This window comes from Eutrigla gurnardus, assembly GCF_963514095.1.
Source record: "Eutrigla gurnardus genome assembly, chromosome: 17".
Classification (NCBI taxonomy): Eukaryota; Metazoa; Chordata; class Actinopteri; order Perciformes; family Triglidae; genus Eutrigla; species Eutrigla gurnardus.
The window spans coordinates 209,811-228,501 of NC_139928.1; the positions used below are offsets into that span (position 1 = coordinate 209,811).

The following is an 18,691-nucleotide window of genomic DNA, read 5'->3' on the forward strand; positions in this document are numbered from 1 at the left end:
GCCTACGGAGTCCAAAATGAGCACCATTCACTGACCAGATGTTTCCTGTATTTGTCAACCTGCCTATAGATAATGTTATTGTCTGGTTGAAATCAACCCGTTACTGTCTTTGAACTCTAATACTAAATGAGTATAAATGAATGAATAGTTTATTTATGTGTCTGTACATGGCCCATCCTACATGGGATCATCATCAGACAGACACCACATAGTCATAATTTGAGGCTGTAAGATATAATTTATTACCACGTTTTAATTAACTTTATTCTTTATTTTGGTTCAGGTTGTCTTGGCTATACTTAGTGTATGCCATTATCTCGATCACAATGAAAATATGATAAATTGTGCAGCCCTAATGTGTATGTGTCTGGCTTAATAAGGCTTAATATCCTTACTCATGTACTGTACTGATATTAAAACTATTTATTTTAAATATTTACTGATGATGATGTTGTTGTATTGGTTAACTAGCATAATTAACAATACTAATCTCTTAACTAGATTGAAAATAATCCAGCTGTGGACAGAGGAGAGGATCCCAGACAAAGCACCGTTATTGTTATGGTAAGGCTGATGACAATAATGCTTGTTTGGCTTGTTTGCTTTTTAGCCATATGCACTAACTCATGCACTAATACCAAATACTGCCATCTTTATATTTTGTTGATAGTAAACCACTAAACCTGCACTAACATAATTATCAATGCTTATAATTTTTGTAGTCTGAAGATGATCCTGCTGCTGACAGAGATAGCCATGGCCAGGAAGTCAGTGTCCCCCATTTAGCAGTTGATTATTTCACCAGGCCAAAGCCAGAGACATTAGACCTCTTCCTTCATTTTCACCCCCAGCAGAAGGCAGACAAGCCTATAGTGCAGAGGGCATTTTTTCACAAAGATGGTACAAACAGGAAATGGCTTTCATACAATGAAGACACACAAGCACTCTTCTGCTTTCTTTGCATGGCTTATGCTAATCCTAGAGATAGCAGCTCCTTCATCACTGCCATGACCAGTGTTGGGCAAGTTACTCTAAAAAAGTAACTAGTTAAAGTACTAGTTACTTCTCCCAGAAAGTAACTAAAGTAGTTACTGAGTTACATATTCTTAAAGTAACTAGTTACTTTGGAAAGTAACTATTGCGTTACTTTCAAATAATTTTTAAATACTGATGTGTCAAATCATTTGGACCCTATCTCCATCCCTCTTTGACGGAACTTAAAATACATGTGCGTGTTCAATTATTTATGATAAATCTGCAAACAGAAATCCACAGTGCACAAATCTAAGTCATTTTAGTGGAGATCTTATAATTACTATGCTTATAGAGTGGATTGATACAAATAATACAATATATCTTTTGGAAAATCATGTAGCAAAACATTATCAACCAATTCTAATCCAATAGTAATAATAACAACAATAATAATTAGGGATGAGCGAGTACAGCATTATCTGTATCTGTATCTGTTAACCATATGAATTATCTGTATCTGTATCTGTACTCGGAGTGGGCGGGGCCTAACCCGTAAGTGGGCGGGGTTTAACCCGGAAGTGGGTCTGGTTGTCTTGAAATGAGCAAGGTTTTAACTGGTATGTTATTTTAAGCATGCAATTGATATGGGCTGATCAGAAATTGTTATTTATTGCTGATTAGAAAACTATTTACAGGACAGCATCAGCATTGAGCTTCAGATCAATGGTTTTGATCACGATAGCAAACAAACTATTTACAGAACAAGTTTTGCAACAATGAATACAACACATGCGGTTGCAATTATCAAGTAAAATGTAATGAACAAGAGTATTCATACTCAACAATAACTTTTTTCTTTTAACTTTAATTTTTTTTATGATCAGTGTGATCTTTTTTTTTATATATATATATTTTTTTGGGTTTTTTTTTTTTCCCACACCAGGTGTGTGTGTGTGTGTGTGTGTGTAGCTTGATTTCCAATATTTATACCACTACCAGCTTTATTTTTTCACGAAATACAGCAAGAAAGTGTTAGAGCCAGGCAGCCAGATGACGGTTAAAAAAAGAAAAAGAAAAATCTCCGACAGGCAGAGACGCAACGCGAGTCGGCACCACGTCTGAACGAAGTACCAGAACTCTACTAGTTCATAAGTAAGTACCAACCTAAGTAATAACAAACCTGAAGCTGAAGAAAGAAACCCTAAACATTAACGGAAAACGACCCGCGAACCTGAGTGACTGAGGGAGAGACAGAGAGCTGTTCTGTGTGTGAGTGATCAGAGCGGACACAACAACACATCTGCGAGTGTGTAGGGGAGGGGCTGTAGCATATCACAGGACGCAGACACAGTCAGCTACCCAATGAGGATTTTTATTTAATCCGAGCACAGATATTGACTCGTATTACTCGTATAATACTCGTACTTGGCAAAAGTGCTTTATCCGTACCGGATACTCGTTTCAGCCGAGTATCCGGCTCAACTCTAATAATAATAATACATTTTATTGATCAGATTATTAAGAGCTTTGTAAATGAAGAGGAGGATCTTGAAGTGGATATGCTGCTTGATTGGGAGCCAGTGAAGGTGTTGCAGGATGGGTGTAACGCATTTCTTTGAGTAATTTACACTTTGACTTCTAAAGAAGTCTCTTATGTCCACTTCTCTTTTTTTAGACATCCTGGCTGCGTCTAATTAAAAACACACATACACACGCATGCTCGCACATACGCACACGGACACCGATTTAAACGTTAATGCAAAAGAAACCTCTGATATTACAATCCTTCCAGCTGACGTGAACCAGGCAGAACAAACTCCCAGTTTCAGTAGTGGACTCCTGTAGGACTCCTGACCGCAGACTAGCAGACCGTCGGTGTGCAAGCAAGATGGAGTGACAGCGGGGACGGCCAATCACACAAGAAACGGCAGAGCCAATCGAGGAGCTTGTGGGCGGTCTAAACTAAGGGAAACAGGCTTCAGCTTGAGCGGCCGTATTCCGCTTGGTCCTGTGCTTGACGCGTCTGTTTACTATAGTGTAACATTTTTTTCTGCCTTCAATGAGGTAACGCGACACATTTTTTGGCAATAACGATAACGGCGTTATAATAATGAGATGAGTAATCAATTAGATTACTCGTTACTGAAAAAAGTAACGGCGTTACTAACTGGGCATGACTACCTTCACGCACATACACCTTAGAGTCGATGAGCATGAGCAAAGTGATAATCACAGAAATTGTGCTGAGGCTTACTTCCTCAGGTCCTCTAAAAAGAGTATTAAGGACCTTCTCATGGGACCTCAGATGTCACTTCACGTCACTTCATCGGTAAAAGGGGTTTTAGCCACAGAGGCAAGCAGGCGGAGGCAGCATACACATTGGATGATGACACTATTGATCACGGTAATTTTTTAGAGATCATTCTTTTGCTGGGAAAATATGATGTCTGTCTCAAGGAACACCTCACTCTCAGCATTGAAAAAAGCAAGCAAATCCATCAGTCTGACTCTGGATCAAAAGGAGGTAGAGGTTCCCTTGTCACTTTCCTATCCAAAACAACCATTGACTACATCATCACCACTATCCAATACCTAATGAAGGTCACTATCGCCACTGAAATCCGGGAATCTGGCATGTACTCCATCCAGATTGACACCACACCTGACATCACATCCCAAGACCAGTGGTCTGTTGTGATACGTTATGTGACAGACATCATTCATGAGCGACTTGTGGCTGTGATCAGATGTGAAGCATCCACTGGGCAGTACTTTGCCCAACTTGTGAATGAGGTGCTGGAGACCATGAACCTGGATGTGAGGCAGTGTATTGGAAGTTCCACTGATGGGGCCTCAACCATGCAAGGCCGATATAATGGCTTTTCTGCACTGCTGTCCGAGAAGTCCCCCACCCAAGTCCATGTGTGGTGCTACGCGCACATCCTCAACCTTGTGCTGGCAGACACAACAGAGTGTGTATTGGCAAGCGGCTCTCTTTTTTCCTTGTTAAACAACATTGCTGTCTTCATCAGAGATTCCTACCAGAGGATGAACATCTGGGAGAAGGAGAGCAAAGACCCAAGACACAGACGTCTCGCGCCCATCGGAGAAACACGCTGGTGGTCCAAAGACGTTGCTTTGTCAAAAGTATTTGGCTCTTTTGGAAAGCCAGATGGGGCCCTGTATGTTGATGTTCTCCACACCCTCTCAGCCATTAAAGCTGTGAAGACCATCAGCACCACTGCACGGGTCAATGCAATGGGATACATCACCCAGCTCCTGAAGTATGAAACAATACTTACAGCTCAGATTTTCCTGAGAATTTTCCAGGTCACCTCACTGGTCTCAAAATACCTCCAGACAAGTGGAATGGACATCCTGACAGCTCACCAGATGGTTGTGGCTGCAGAAACACAGCTGAAAGATGTGAGCAGAGATTTCCATAAAGTCAAGGCAGCGGCTGACACGTTTGTCCAGTGGGCCAACAATCAAACACAGGAGCAAAATGAGGAGACTGAGCTGGAGGCTGAGGCCTCTCTGCCACAGAAACGTGGTAGAAAGAAGAAATCCATGCCTGGAGAGATGTGCCGAGATGAGGCTGTGACTGATGCTGAAACATCATATGAGATTGATGTCCATAATCAAATTATGGACACAGTTTTAGGGAGCATCCATCAGCGATTCCTGAAAAATGGCACTTTGTATGCTGATTTGGCACTTCTGGACCCAAAAAACTTCATCCAGGTAACAGCTTATGCTGGTGGTTTCCCAGAGGCAGCACTCCAACAGTTGAGCAAGTGCCATTTGATGACAGAGCAACGGTTGCCAATTTACAGAGCGAGCTTAACGGTGTGGCAGGACAGTGGAAGAGGTTAAAGACATCTGTATTTGAGGAATACACAAGCAACACAACAGAGGATGGCCCAGAGGGTGCCGAAGATGAGGTGGAGATGGTTTACAAAAAGTACTCATCTTGCAAGGACTGCACACTATGTTGCTACCATGTTCTGAGGAAGTACAACCTCCTCACAGATGCATACCACATCATTGGTCTTGCATACAGCTCACCCTGTCTGTCACACAGGTAGCATGTGAGAGAAGCTTTTCGACCCTGAAATTAATCAAAAACAGGCTCAGAAGCTCTCTCTCTCAACAGCACCTCGAGGCTTTTATGCTCATGGTTACTCAACCAGATGTTTTAATGATGCTGGATAGTGACAAAATCATCGATGGCGTTGCAGAGAAAAGTGAGCTGCTGCAGAAACTACTAATTGAGTGAGGTAATAATATATGTCTATTCACATTGCTTTTGTGACTTACCTACTCACCAATCTTTATATTAGTGAATGACTTATTATTGCAGACTTTTGGACTAACAATTAAAATATGACCTATTAGTTTTAACCAAGGCTTCAGGACGGGATGTCGTGTTAGTATAACTTACGTAATGTGTACATTGTTTGTCTCTCACCCATATAGGCCAGCATGTATGTTCTAGAGGGGACTCCAGAGAGGACTGTGACCCACAGATTGTCAACATCAACCACTTCAAGAGCACAACTTTAGCGAACTTCACGAGGCAGACTCTACCACCCGGCAAAGGTGGTAGAGTCCCCAGCATGATGACCCTGAGCCACGGCCCCCTGCCCGACTGGAGGGGTATCAACAGGGCGCAAGAATCCGTGAGGATGTCATGCTGCTGTTGGGGACCTAACCGTTAGGACTACACAATGCGGCCTACAAAAGCCTACACATGCGGCCAGGACAAAGGAACAAAGGAGATAAAAACTACAACCACCATTTTAGGGTCACCTTGCACCTGGGTGCGAGGTGCGACGTCACACAACTGGTGCCCTATTGGCTGACAATCTTCAGGGAACCCCGGGGGGTCCCCTGGAGCGGCCTAAGCTATATAATCCGGCGCCGCCGGAGGAACGCCCTCTTTCCACCGTAACTCGCGTTACAACAGGAGGTGAAGATTACGTCTGCAGCGTTTTCCTTTGTCCTAGGCCGCAGTCTTTCCCCCAAACTCGCTGGACGAGCAACAGACTGTTTTACCCCTCTTTTCCTCTACTCGTTTTATTTTTCTTCTGTTTATCATTTTGGATCCTGAGGAGACCTCCGCGACAGCGCGACTCTCCTGTTCCCCGCGGTAAGAAGAAAAACTTTCTTCGTCTCAGCTGCCAGCAGAACGGATGACCCGTCTTTGTCTGAAATCAGCTGACTAAATCGCCGAGCCCCGCGATTGTTCATCGTTCCCTGTAGAAGGAAGAATTACTAACGGTTTTCTTCAACCAATTGGATCCGGCGCTGAACGAGCGCCCACGAACTACCGTCCGTTGCCGGCGTCAAGGAACGCCATCACTGCACTGGACGGAACCCTCACATCGACGGATCTCACATCGACAAAAGTAAGAGGCTATTTGTCTGGGCAGAAGCAGAAATTCGATAGTGTAGGACATGCTTGTAATTCTTGTTAATGTGTTTTAAGTTCTGATCGCGGACCGCCGAGTACGTTTCTTCATGTGCTGCTGTATTTGAATGCTGATCGTGTACCCGCGCCGCTGGGTTGATTTCTGTAACAGTGTTTTCAACTAACCTCCGCCATATTCGCGAGCTCAGAAAGCCTCTACTATCAGTTAAAAGACCGGTCTCGCGGAATAAACGCCAGTTCATTCACGCGCGCCCGTGTGATAGCGGCACGCCTTCTGAGCCTCAGAATATCGCTCGCGCATTCTCTCTCTCTCTTTGTTTGTGTCCCGCTAACACACACACACACATATACGCCACACACACGTGTCCTAAGCCAGCTGTTCCCGGCGGATGCTAGGGATGCTACATCTGGTGGCTGCATACGGCCATCTCTCGCTCTCTCTCTCTCTCTCCCTCTCTCGCTACTCCATCGGACGTCAGTGGCTCCGCCCCTGGACGCTGTGAGGAATAGCTCCATCTGATGGCCGCACATAGCCATCCCTCTCTCTCTCTCTCTCTCGACACACACGCACACACACACACACGCACATGCACACGCACACGCACGTACACACATACGCACACACACACACTCCACGTGTGTCTCTCCTTCTGTTTAGCTTAGTTTTGTGTGTTAGGTAGTTAGGTAATAAGGCTTTGTTAATTGCAGTGTTATTGATTGTGATCATTATTACTGATTTTAATAAATCTTAATTTATTATAACTAGCGGTCTCTTGTGCTTGTTGTGTATATGTCACTGGATAACAGCAGGTTGTGAAGGCTAGTGCTTGAATTTCACGCCCTTCTTAATTGTTAGATTGTTTTTATGCTTCCATGCCAATGATCACGATGATTGGCATGTGAGTATAAAACCTTTATATTGAGACTGAATACAGTTTTAGGTTATCTTTTCCCTGATCCCAGGGTGGTGCCCCGTTTATTCATGATTATATCATGATAATATATTAAATATAATTATTAATACCGGTAATCATATTGATATTAATAATTAACTGTTGGTAACCAAATCTGCTCCTGCTACAACCCCAACACTGCGTTTGTAAGATAAGACAACAATCAATGTTAATTTTTTAACGTATTCTTTTATTATGGCATTTCTTGCATCAGTGCGCGTTTGCTGTAACTCATCTGCAACGTTGTTGATGGCGGTGATTGTGTCTCAATTGTGTCTGTGCACCCGACCGCTTGATGTGCCATGCGCCCCGGGTGCACTGCTGCTTTGCGCCGGACCCGGACGCTGTGCTGAGGGCCCGTCACCGTCACCCTCCTCACGTCATCCTCCTCACCGTCAGCCTCCTCCACATGCTGCAGACTCTGGAAGGACAGAAACTATTTAACGTTTGTTTTATATACAATAAAAGTTTAAAATCTGTTTGCCCTTATACCTCTGGTCTCAGTCGCGTCTGTCTCCCTCCTTTTCGGACACAATCCCCGTCAAAGTCACATCAAAATCAAACTTCCTCAAATACTCAAGCAATACATTGAATACATGTTGGTAAAGGAGCAGAAAGATGTAATTTACCTTCAGATCGGACCACTTTTTCGTAAGTTCCGCCACCGTCCGCCAGTAATGTGTTGCCACTCGCACTGCTTCTTTTTATATGTGATCCCGCTGCTGTGGCCACTAAATAAAATGATTGTCCGGGCTTCCACCTCCCCAACAAGTGTCTCTTTCTCCGTCTCTGAAAAGTTACGTTTCTTTGCTTTTTTCTGACCTGTCGCCGTGATTCACCACACGGAAACGTTTGCATGCCGGCTCATTAATATGGTAAAACATGGGCGTGTACAGGGCGGGATTCAGGTACGCACACTTGTAGGTGATCTGTGATTTATAAAGGGAACATTGCGTACAGCTTGCGTGCGCACAGTTTTATAAATCAGATTTTTTTTTGGCACACGCAAACTTTGGCTTTTTGGCGTACGTACACTTTTAGTAAGGATCCTACGCACAGTTTTATAAATGAGGCCCCTGGTCAGCATAAATCTGCCCTGAGATTTTCTTCATGTTCCAGAAACGTTCGTAAACGTGCAAAATGGCTGCCTTTACAATGTCATAGGCTGTGTTTGAAATGCCATATTAACGTCCTACTCAGTACATAAGTGTGACGTAAATTCGACTTTGTAGTGTCTACATACAAGTACATAGTATGTGAATTTGTGTACACAAAAAATGCCAGGATGTATACTGCATTGGCAAGATAGTCTGAGCATACAGTGGATCTTGCTAGATATACTCAACTTCCCCAAAGTATATTGCAGCTCTTCTGACTTCTGAAACTTTTTCGATAATAGGCGGACCATTGCGGCGATCCTGGCGACAGCCAGCCACAAACCACGTACAAACGTAAACATTGTAACACGATTTTTATGTTTTCAGCTGACTTTTAAATCATGTTGATAATTAACTTTACTTTATTGGTGTTGAAAATGTATGTTAACGAATCGATGGTCCTGATAACCGGCTAGCGTACTACTGACGGTAAACTGCCATAGTTTAGCGAGCATTGGCAAATGTGTAGTTTTAACCAAAGTTAAATAAAAAGATAGTGCCCATGTTAAAAGATGGTTATATAATAATTAATGGTGATTAATAACGGCGTGCATCGTTGTTCATTAAAGGGACTGATGAAGACACCGAGCGCCTCATTCGGTGGAGGGAATGATGAGGAGAAGTTCACCGCCAGGAGAAGTGCTGCTATGAGAGGCTTCAAGTAAGAACATTTATTTTAACGTTGTAAATCTCATATGCAGGGCTCCGTTTAAGTTCTGCTGTTGCATATTTAGCTACTCAATGATATAAGGTTGAAAACCAGCGTAGATGAGAGATGTACTGCTCTCCTGAGATGTCTACCTGAAACGTTCTGTTGAACAGTTTTATCACGGGCACCGTTGCAATCTTTCTTTTTTCCTTATTTTCCACCGGTGTTTTCTTTTCCTTGGTTGTTTTGGACCTCCTCATTTCGGTTTTTAACCGAGGAATTGGAAGCGTGTTGCTACTTCCCTCCACCTCCCTCCTGTGATAGTGGAACAAGCCCGGGGGGGGAGCGGCTCTGTGTGTGCACGAACACAGCCCTGCATGCTGATTAGACAGGATGATCCGGGCGCTGTCAATTTTGCAAAACAACCAACAGGCTCTACGTGCACGTAGAGGCACGCTTTGTTTCTAAAACCGGATGATTTATGTTGTTCTATCGGAGCATAGTGTCGGCTTCAGTGAATATGATCAAAAAAATGTTGCCGACTGGGACTTTAACAATCGTATTTTGACTTAAATTATATTTAGAAATATTTAATTATGTGTAATAATAATCATGCTTTATATTTTGATAAGTAGTTTAAACAGGAGCTAGGACTGCAAACGTAATCGATTCAGTTACGCGAAAGAAGATGAGGACGAGATATCAAAAAGATAAAAAAAAATATGTGGTATGAGATGTGTATACTAACAGTCAGGGCTGTAAACTAGCGGTCGCCACTCGCCAAATGCTACTAAAATATTCCCCTGGCGACTTAATTTTGGAGGGATACATGCCACTGGGGCGGGTAAATGTTTGTCCCCATGGTCGTGCTCTTGCAATAAATTATGCATGATATAACAAAACATTGTAGTAGCTGTAAACTGATAAATTATGACGGTAGCAAACGTCAAGCTAAACCGGTGATTTGTTGTGTGTCACACTGAAGTAGCTCCCCCGTCACCGCTGTAGAAAATAGTTCCCCCGAAGCAACGTAGCTTGCGCGTCACCGCTCTTTGGCGCAGTGAGTGACGCCTGGTTCAAACCAGACGCGGAGCGCCGCGAATAGGGCCGCGCCGTGAAGCGATCGTTTCGGCATCTGCTCTATTTTTTGCGCGTGCCGCGAACGCGTCAATTCTGGCAGTAAATCACACAAAGAAACACGAGACAATCCGGTCAATTTTCAAAATAAAAGCAATTTTCAAAATAAAATTGCGATTGACAAATGCGATCATATTTGTGTATCTCAACTTGCACTGGGAAACAGGAAGAGAAAATACATTTAATAAATGTGAAGAGTAGATAAACAAATATGCGTATTTCAACGGTATATCTGCTCTCTCTCTCTCTCTCTCTCTCTCTCTCAACGGATAATACAATAAGTGTACAAACTTCTTGGTCACAGAAACATGGCGTATTAATTTTATGGGGTTATTTACTCCATAATGAAAAAATAGCTCTGAATGAACAACAGCTGAGCAGAAGCGCTTGTCGACCGTCACAGAGAAATATGCATCTGGTGTGAACAGAGGGGTAGCGGACCGCGGCGCATCTGCGGCCAGTGTGAACCAGGCATGAGACTCGAGCGCAGCAATGTGGCGGAATATTCCCGGTGTGACCGAACCAAAGAGGAAAAATACAGAGGAGATAGGTGGAAAGGAAGGTGACAAAAAAGGCGAAACATCGACGAAAACTGCACTGTTAAAGTTTTCAATTTGCAATGTTTGAGATGAAATGAATGAAATTAAATTAATAATATTAAAATGTATTTCTAAATAATACTTTGGCCTCTTTTCTAAGCATGTACTGCTCTATAATACTGTTATCTCAATAAAACGTACTGAAACAGATCAACAAAAAGAGGCAATTTATTATTTGGCCGGTAAAAAATTTACTTGGCCGGTAGATTCTTTCATCTACCGGTCCCCTTGGCAGGTGAGCCAAAAAGTTAGTTTACAGCCCTGCTAACAGTGTAACAGTCTGAGGGTAACTGCATACTAGGGCTGCACAAAAAATCGTTAAAAAATCGCGATCTTGATTCGCACATACACGTGATCTCATTTCTACACACAGCGATTCTGAAACATTTTATATCTCGAGCTGCATCAAAAATGCTCCTATTTCCTCCCGGATTTTTTGAAGCGCCCCCAAACGCAGCAGTGCCGCTGCCTCCTCCCTTAACCTATGGTAAAGCGTCTTGACATCACCTCATGCCCAAAAAAGGTTCGCATTCGGTGGTGTGGAGGTGGTCCCGATAAACACTGTACAACATGAGGGATTTCGGAAGATGATAAACACTCACGACAAACGGTACTAGATCCCCTCCCGCAACTACTTTTCAAACATTGCGCTTCCCGACATGTACAATAAGCAGCGGGCAGTGGTCGAGGCAGAATTGCGGGAAATCGATAATTTTTCCGCTACGTCCAGTCGGACCATTTAAGCCTGACAGTTCATTTTATAGCACCTGATTTCACTATCAGCCGCATGTCTCAATTTTTTTTTACTTTTGTAAAAATTATTTATCTTCCAATGATAGAACTACTACCATGCCTCTGCCAAAGCAATGTTTTTTTGTTTTGTTAAAGTTCATCAGTGCAATAAACATTTAGTGGAAAAAAATTGTGCAAGAGAATTGTGATCTCAATTCTAAGTAAAAAAATTGTGATTCACATTTTTTCCACAACCGTGCAGCCCTACTGCATACTCAAGCGTTCATTTAGTAGGCAGTATGCAGTACGTACACGTTGAGTATGTAGAATGCAGTACATACAATGCAGCCATAATCATCAATCCAGTATTGCCCGGACATCCCTCGACCACTGCAGAACAGCTGGAATCCATTCAAATGCACAGAAATATGTTTCTACTACAGCTATGTTTCTACGGCATGCACGGTTCAATACGCACTTGTGAATAAAGGTATTTTTGGTTTTGCAATACAATTTTGCATAATGTAATGTTTCCATGCTTGTATTTCTCTCTGAATTGGCTATGTCGGAGCTTTAGAGGAGTACTTGAACTCAGCATGTGTTCACACTCTGCGATGGGGAAACGCCTCCCTGCCGAGTAAATATCCAACGTCCTAGAAGCAGGCCGGCTGAGCAGGTAACACCGACAGTTGTCTCTCGTTGATGCTTCCAACAAGCCGATTCTACTGGTGCAGAAAACACAAGAACACAGCAAGTGCAGTGGGACGTTTACTGCTAAAGATTTAAGCCCTTTTCCGTAGTTGCGGGCTTCTGTCACCGAATGAAAACGCTCGATCCGCACTGCACTTTGAGCACTAACGTAATTCCAATGTCTATAAAATAACAGAAATGCATCGACGTGGAACTGGCTAAAGCACAGAGACGAGCACTGACCCGGATAGTTGGAGCCCTAAAAGAGAGTTATCTCACTGTGACGGTCCGCTATATGTCTGAGATGAAGAGCAGTACTCCAAACTCGTCCCCCGTATGAAAGTCATATATAGGCTACTGAAGTACAGATATTTGTATTTAAAACTGTGACATTATGTTTACAGGTATATTTATTAACAGTGACTTTAAGTTTTAAATATGTACATATTTTAAATATCTACATTTACTTTTGAAAACTGTTTACCCCCTTTTATCCTGTACCAATTGTCAAGGCTAAGAAGCACTTTTGCATTTGAAAGTGTATTCAATATTTAATTTATTATACAATACACTTGAATGTGTGTGAATGTAAAAAAAATAATAATAATAAAAATCTAAGCTCAAAATAAAAAAAACATTTTTGAATATATAAATACCAAGTGTTTTTTTTCCTTGCGCACACAATGTGTACCGAAACAGAACCAAAACCGTAACCCAAGAACCAAGGTATGTATTGAACCGTGGGCTGTATCCTCAGAGAATACAGGTACAAACGACATGTTTAACCCACACCAAAGCTAGCAGCTGGACAACAACTCCCACAATGCACAGCTCCGCAGGACACTCCCACTGATCTCTCCCCCCTCGGCAGTCCCCGCCGGTTTGCACTCACATATTGCCGTCTCAAAGTCATCAACAAGAGAAAACAACACAGAACATGAATAAAACTTTCCTGACATGTCGCATCTGCATCTAGTAAACACTTCGCCTCTGGATCGCCGCATGCGAGTGCACTGGACCGCTGGCAGTTCCGCTCACACCCGAGTCTGAAGTGAGTTCCCACCACTGATCTGTAATAGGTCTGTAGCCTCAGTGGGTCCCACCCCTAATAGGCAGGTTGAAAACATGAGGAACTAGTGTTGTAGTCTTGCCCCCTCTAACAATGTAATCAAAATTATGATGTTTGCGTCATCGGAGGCCCCTTTTCAGAATAGAAACATAGATATCTCCCGTCTCTGGGGAAAATGAGGGAATGATGCATGACCATTAAAAAAAAAATACTGGGTTTCTAAAGTTTAATGCAAATGGGTGCAATATTCCTTTAACACTGGTGCTGATGAAGGCTGAACCACCAAAAGGACTACAATCATCAGCCCTGCGACCAACCCTGTAAATTAAGAATCTCCCCACTGAAATCCACACAGCACAATTTAGCTTAACACAACTACACCTTGAAATCAGTCATTGATTCATTGATGCGATCCCAAATTCACCATGACGACGACGCGTGCCATCCTTTCCTCGTCAACCTAATCAATATGGAAATAAAAGTGGTTCTAGCAGCTTTGCGTCGGGAGAGAATTTTGATTACCATTCCTACCAATCATATATCTAAACAAAATTCTCCGACATTTTCAACATTTCATGTCGCAGACATAATACGCGACCAGATGCTTTGCAGAGCTCTTTAGATTTTTTGTTGGAGATTTATGAAATGTTTAACGACATTTCTGTGTTGAAATAGACGCTTATATTTACCGTTTAATATGTGAAACATGACTAAAATCATATGCCTTAGTCTACGTATTTGTGCAATATTCTTATGCTTAATTTTTCAACTGAAGCCACTTTCTTTTTGTGCATGGGGGGATTACAACTATATGAAAATTATATTTTTTGTTCATTGCGCTGCTTCGTGAACTACGGGAGTCGAACCCCTGTCACCTGCACCGTAGGCAGCATTGCTAACCATTACACCAGAGTCGCTCTACAAAGCTGATGATGCAATAAAAGGCCAAAAATATAACTTTAAAATAATGACTGTGTTGCTTAGATGTATTCTTATAACGTGGTGTATGACAATATCAGCCTCATTCTTTCAGCTGTAAAACGGACTTGGGAGCAAATAAAATAAATATAAAAACATAATTCAAAGTGGTAAGTAGACTGTACGCTGACACAGAAAAGTAATTCCCTCCAATGAGAATCTCTATCTCTCGTATAAAACATCGTCAGGGAAAGAAAAAGGGGTTTGAACACTCTAGTTCTCCTAAGAGACCCTCTCACGATCCACTGAGCTGTTTTTTTTTTTTTTTTTTAGGTACCAATCAGGTGCCAGTGGCATACACCTACCAGCACTTGAAGCTCAAAACGAGAGTGAATACCAACAGAAGAATATTGCAGGGGCTTTTGGCACATTTTTTTGGGCCACTACCCACACGGTTAGCTGTGTTGCTCATTCCATGAATGCATGATCCTTACAAGTTGTACCTCGTTGTAAAGGTGACTATAATCAGGCTTTCCAACATTATAAAATGCAATACCAGTTGTGACAGGCCCTCGCTCATATGCGGACATGGAGTGCCTGCGGTCACACGGCAGTGTCGCAGCCGCCTACCTGTGCTGCGGCCGCCTCCTCGTGGCGCAAATTTAGACACAAGCGATTGACATTCAAAGCCATCTATCTCCCTGACTGCTGTCTGAGGTGCATGCGAAGTGTGGAGCAGATGAGACAATGAATAAAATCATTAGCAGGTGTGGACATTTTCATGACTGTTCTGATCTGGTGTGATCCAAAGTGAAACTACATTTCAGTCACAGAGCTCACACATATGTCCATGCCTTCTTGACATCCTTCCCCTAGTCACAAAAAAGTCACAAAATCAGTGATCAGGGTGGGACTCTAATCAAGTAACTTTGAAGCAGATCAGAGAAGAAACACTGGAGTTATAATAGTTTTGATGTTGAAATCAGTGACACTTCCTGTCGCCAGTAGGTGGCGCTCTGACTGTGAGTCAATATTGCAGTGCAGACGTGTTCAGGGTGGGACTTTAATCTTTAGTGTGGCGGGGCTGGCAAATGGCCCCCCTAGGTGATGCTAGTGAGCAACTTTTTCATGGCCGAATGCAATCCACTACCATATTGCAATTTCCAATTTTGGTGAGGTTTTTTTTATGTTGAGGCCTCCAAAACGTGAGTTACTTTCGCGTAAGAATAAACCGTACAATAACAATAGGGCTTCGCAGCCCGACGTTGTCCACGCAGGAATAATCGACCGAAATAACGTTTTACAAACTTTTTTTGAGGAGTTAGTTTATAATATATATATGTATATGTGTGTATATACATTCACCGGCCACTTTATTAGGTACACCTTGCTAGTACCGGGTTGGACCCCCTTTTGCCTTCAGAACTGCCTTAATCCTTCGTGGCATAGATTCAACAAGGTACTGGAAACATTCCTCAGAGAGTTTGGTCCATATTGACATGATAGCATCACGCAGTTGCTGCAGATTTGTCAGCTGCACATCCATGATGCGAATCTCCCGTTCCACCACATCCCAAAGGTGCTCTATTGGATTGAGATCTGGTGACTGTGGAGGCCATTTGAGTACAGTGAACTCATTGTCATGTTCAAGAAACCAGTCTGAGATGATTCGTGCTTTATGACATGGCGCGTTATCCTGCTGGAAGTAGCCATCAGAAGATGGTTACACTCTGGTCATAAAGGGATGGACATGGTCAGCATGTGCCAAGAAAATATCCCCCACACCATTACACCACCACCACCAGCCTGAACCATTGATACAAGGCAGGATGGATCCATGCTTTCATGTTGTTGACGCCAAATTCTGACCCTACCATCCGAATGTCGCAGCAGAAATCGAGACTCATCAGACCAGGCAACGTTTTTCCAATCTTCTATTGTCCAATTTTGGTGAGCCTGTGCGAATTGTAGCCTCAGTTTCCTGTTCTTAGCTGACAGGAGTGGCACCCGGTGTGGTCTTCTGCTGCTGTAGCCCATCCGCCTCAAGGTTCGACGTGTTGTGCGTTCAGAGATGCTCTTCTGCATACCTCGGTTGTAACGAATGGTTATTTGAGTTACTGTTGCCTTTCTATCAGCTCGAACCAGTCTGGCCATTCTCCTCTGACCTCTGGCATCAACAAGGCATTTGTGCCAACAGAACTGCCGCTCACTGGATATTTTCTCTTTTTTCTCTTCTCTTCTAGAGATGGTTGTGCGTGAAAATCCCAGCAGATCAGCAGTTTCTGAAATACCAGCCCGTCTGGCACCAACAACCATGCCACGTTCAAAGTCACTTAAATCACCTTTCTTCCCCATTGTGATGCTCGGTTTGAACTGCAGCAGATCGTCTTGACCATGTCTACATGCCTAAATGCATTGAGTTGCTGCCATGTGATTGGCTGATTAGAAATTTGCGTTAATGAGCAGTTGGACAGGTGTACCTAATAAAGTGGCCGGTGAGTGTGTGTGTATATATATATATACATACACTAGGGCCGGGACTCGATTAAAAAAATTAATCTAATTAATTAGAGGCTTTGTAATTAACTAATCGAAATTAATCGCATATAAATTTGACCTGAGAACCGTGAGAAGTAATTTTTTTCACATGGATTTTTAGTATTCCATTGAATAATGACTGAATACATAAGCTTAAGCAACAAAATATTGTTTATTTTTATTCAACCAAGTCCAACAGACCAGTGCAATTTTTTGCCATTAAGTGTAGCAATAGCATCTGGTGGCGTGTGGGTTGGGTGTGGGTCCTTGTACTCGGAGTCGGGCTAACGTCCACGCTAGCTACCATGCCAGCGTCCACGCTAGCTGCTATATGTTTTGCATTGAGGTGATACTTGATGCTCGATGTGCTGCGGTGATATGCGAATTCCTTGTTGCATAGCTTGTACACAACCATGCTCTTATCGACGCTTCCATCCGTTCGTTTTTTATAACAAAATTTCCAATCCACTGGGCCAACCAAAGCGGTCTCATCAGCTTCTTCTTCGTTCATGTTCACTGTGGTTTGTTGTTGTCTGAGAGGCCGTATACACGAAGCAAAACAAACTTTTTTTCTCCGTTCTGCCTTGGAGTCGCAGAAAATCTGCATCCAGACGAATCCACTGAAAACGACTCAGTAGTACATATTCCAGGCCCTTATGTGGCGCTGTTTCTGCTACAAAAACGCAGAAGAAGAGACGGAGCTTGACCGGATGTTTGTCGTTGCTATCGCAACACGTGAAAGCTTCTAGCTACCCGACCACACGATGAATAAACACCCATAAGATGACAATTTGTCCCGTATAAATAAAACCAACAATAAGCATCACAAGCTGTCACCCTAAGGACCTTGACAAGGCGTTGTCACACATTGGGATGGATTAATTAGACAAATAAATGCCTACATTCATGGGAAGTTAGCTAGCGGTTGTTTGTTAGTATTGTAATAAAGTGGCATATCTGCGAATTTTTCCCGGAATATTGTCCCCCTCTCTCGGCTCCGTTTTTTTTCATACAGTGGCCCTGATACGCCGACGTACAGACGAGCAGAATATCTGCTACAAGCACGGAGGCCGCCGTTGTTGTTGCTGTTACGAGATGTCGCGGGGTAAGAAGTCAGGCTCGAGGCTCGAGGGGCGGGCCGATGACGTCAGCGTATTCGTTTTCGCTGTCTACATGAAAACGAACACGAAACGGAGGGGTGTAATTTTTTTCTTTTTCACCCTGAAAGCTGGTTTCAAAAAAGTGAGTTTTCAGGCAGCGAAAACGCCGGATCCATGTGGACAGCCGGGCGAAACGCACAAGACTTTTCGTTTACCCACAAAAAACGTCTTCGTATGAACGGCCTGAAGTCATGAACGCTATTTGGTGCTCGAGTATAATCGGTCCGCCTGAAACTCATCCAGTCTGAAACGTTATGCGGTGCAAAAATAAGTGCGATTAAAATGCATTTTTTTAACGCGTTAATTTTTGTGTAATTAATTCATCTTAATTAACGTGTTAAAGTCCCAGCCCTATTATATACACATGTGCAAAATATACTTTAAGATGGGTATTCATGAATTTTTATCCCAAACATTCAGAAACAGAGGGTTCAAGAGGCCCCGACATGCTCTCGTGGGCCCTGGTCTCACAGCCCAGCCCTGCAGCTGGTCCAGTGAATCATAATATGATAACGTTACTTCAATAAACGGCAGTAAAATAATTGCCACCAATGTTTATATGATTGGACTTGGACACCCCTAGTTGTAAGCAGCCTATCAGTAAGTATGAATCGTTAAAATAAATAAGTTCTAAAGTATGTTTTGTGAAGTTTGACCTTATTTCTACTTTATAACGATTA

The 18,691-nt window shown here is 42.9% G+C and overlaps 1 protein-coding gene across 1 annotated transcript in view; it reads right to left on the reverse strand.

Annotated features, from left to right (window-relative positions):
• sh3bp5lb (SH3-binding domain protein 5-like, b) overlaps positions 1-18,691 on the reverse strand; it is a gene marked incomplete at its 3' end in the record, with an annotated part of 91,868 nt that overhangs the window by 72,208 nt on the left and 969 nt on the right. The window lies entirely within an intron of this gene.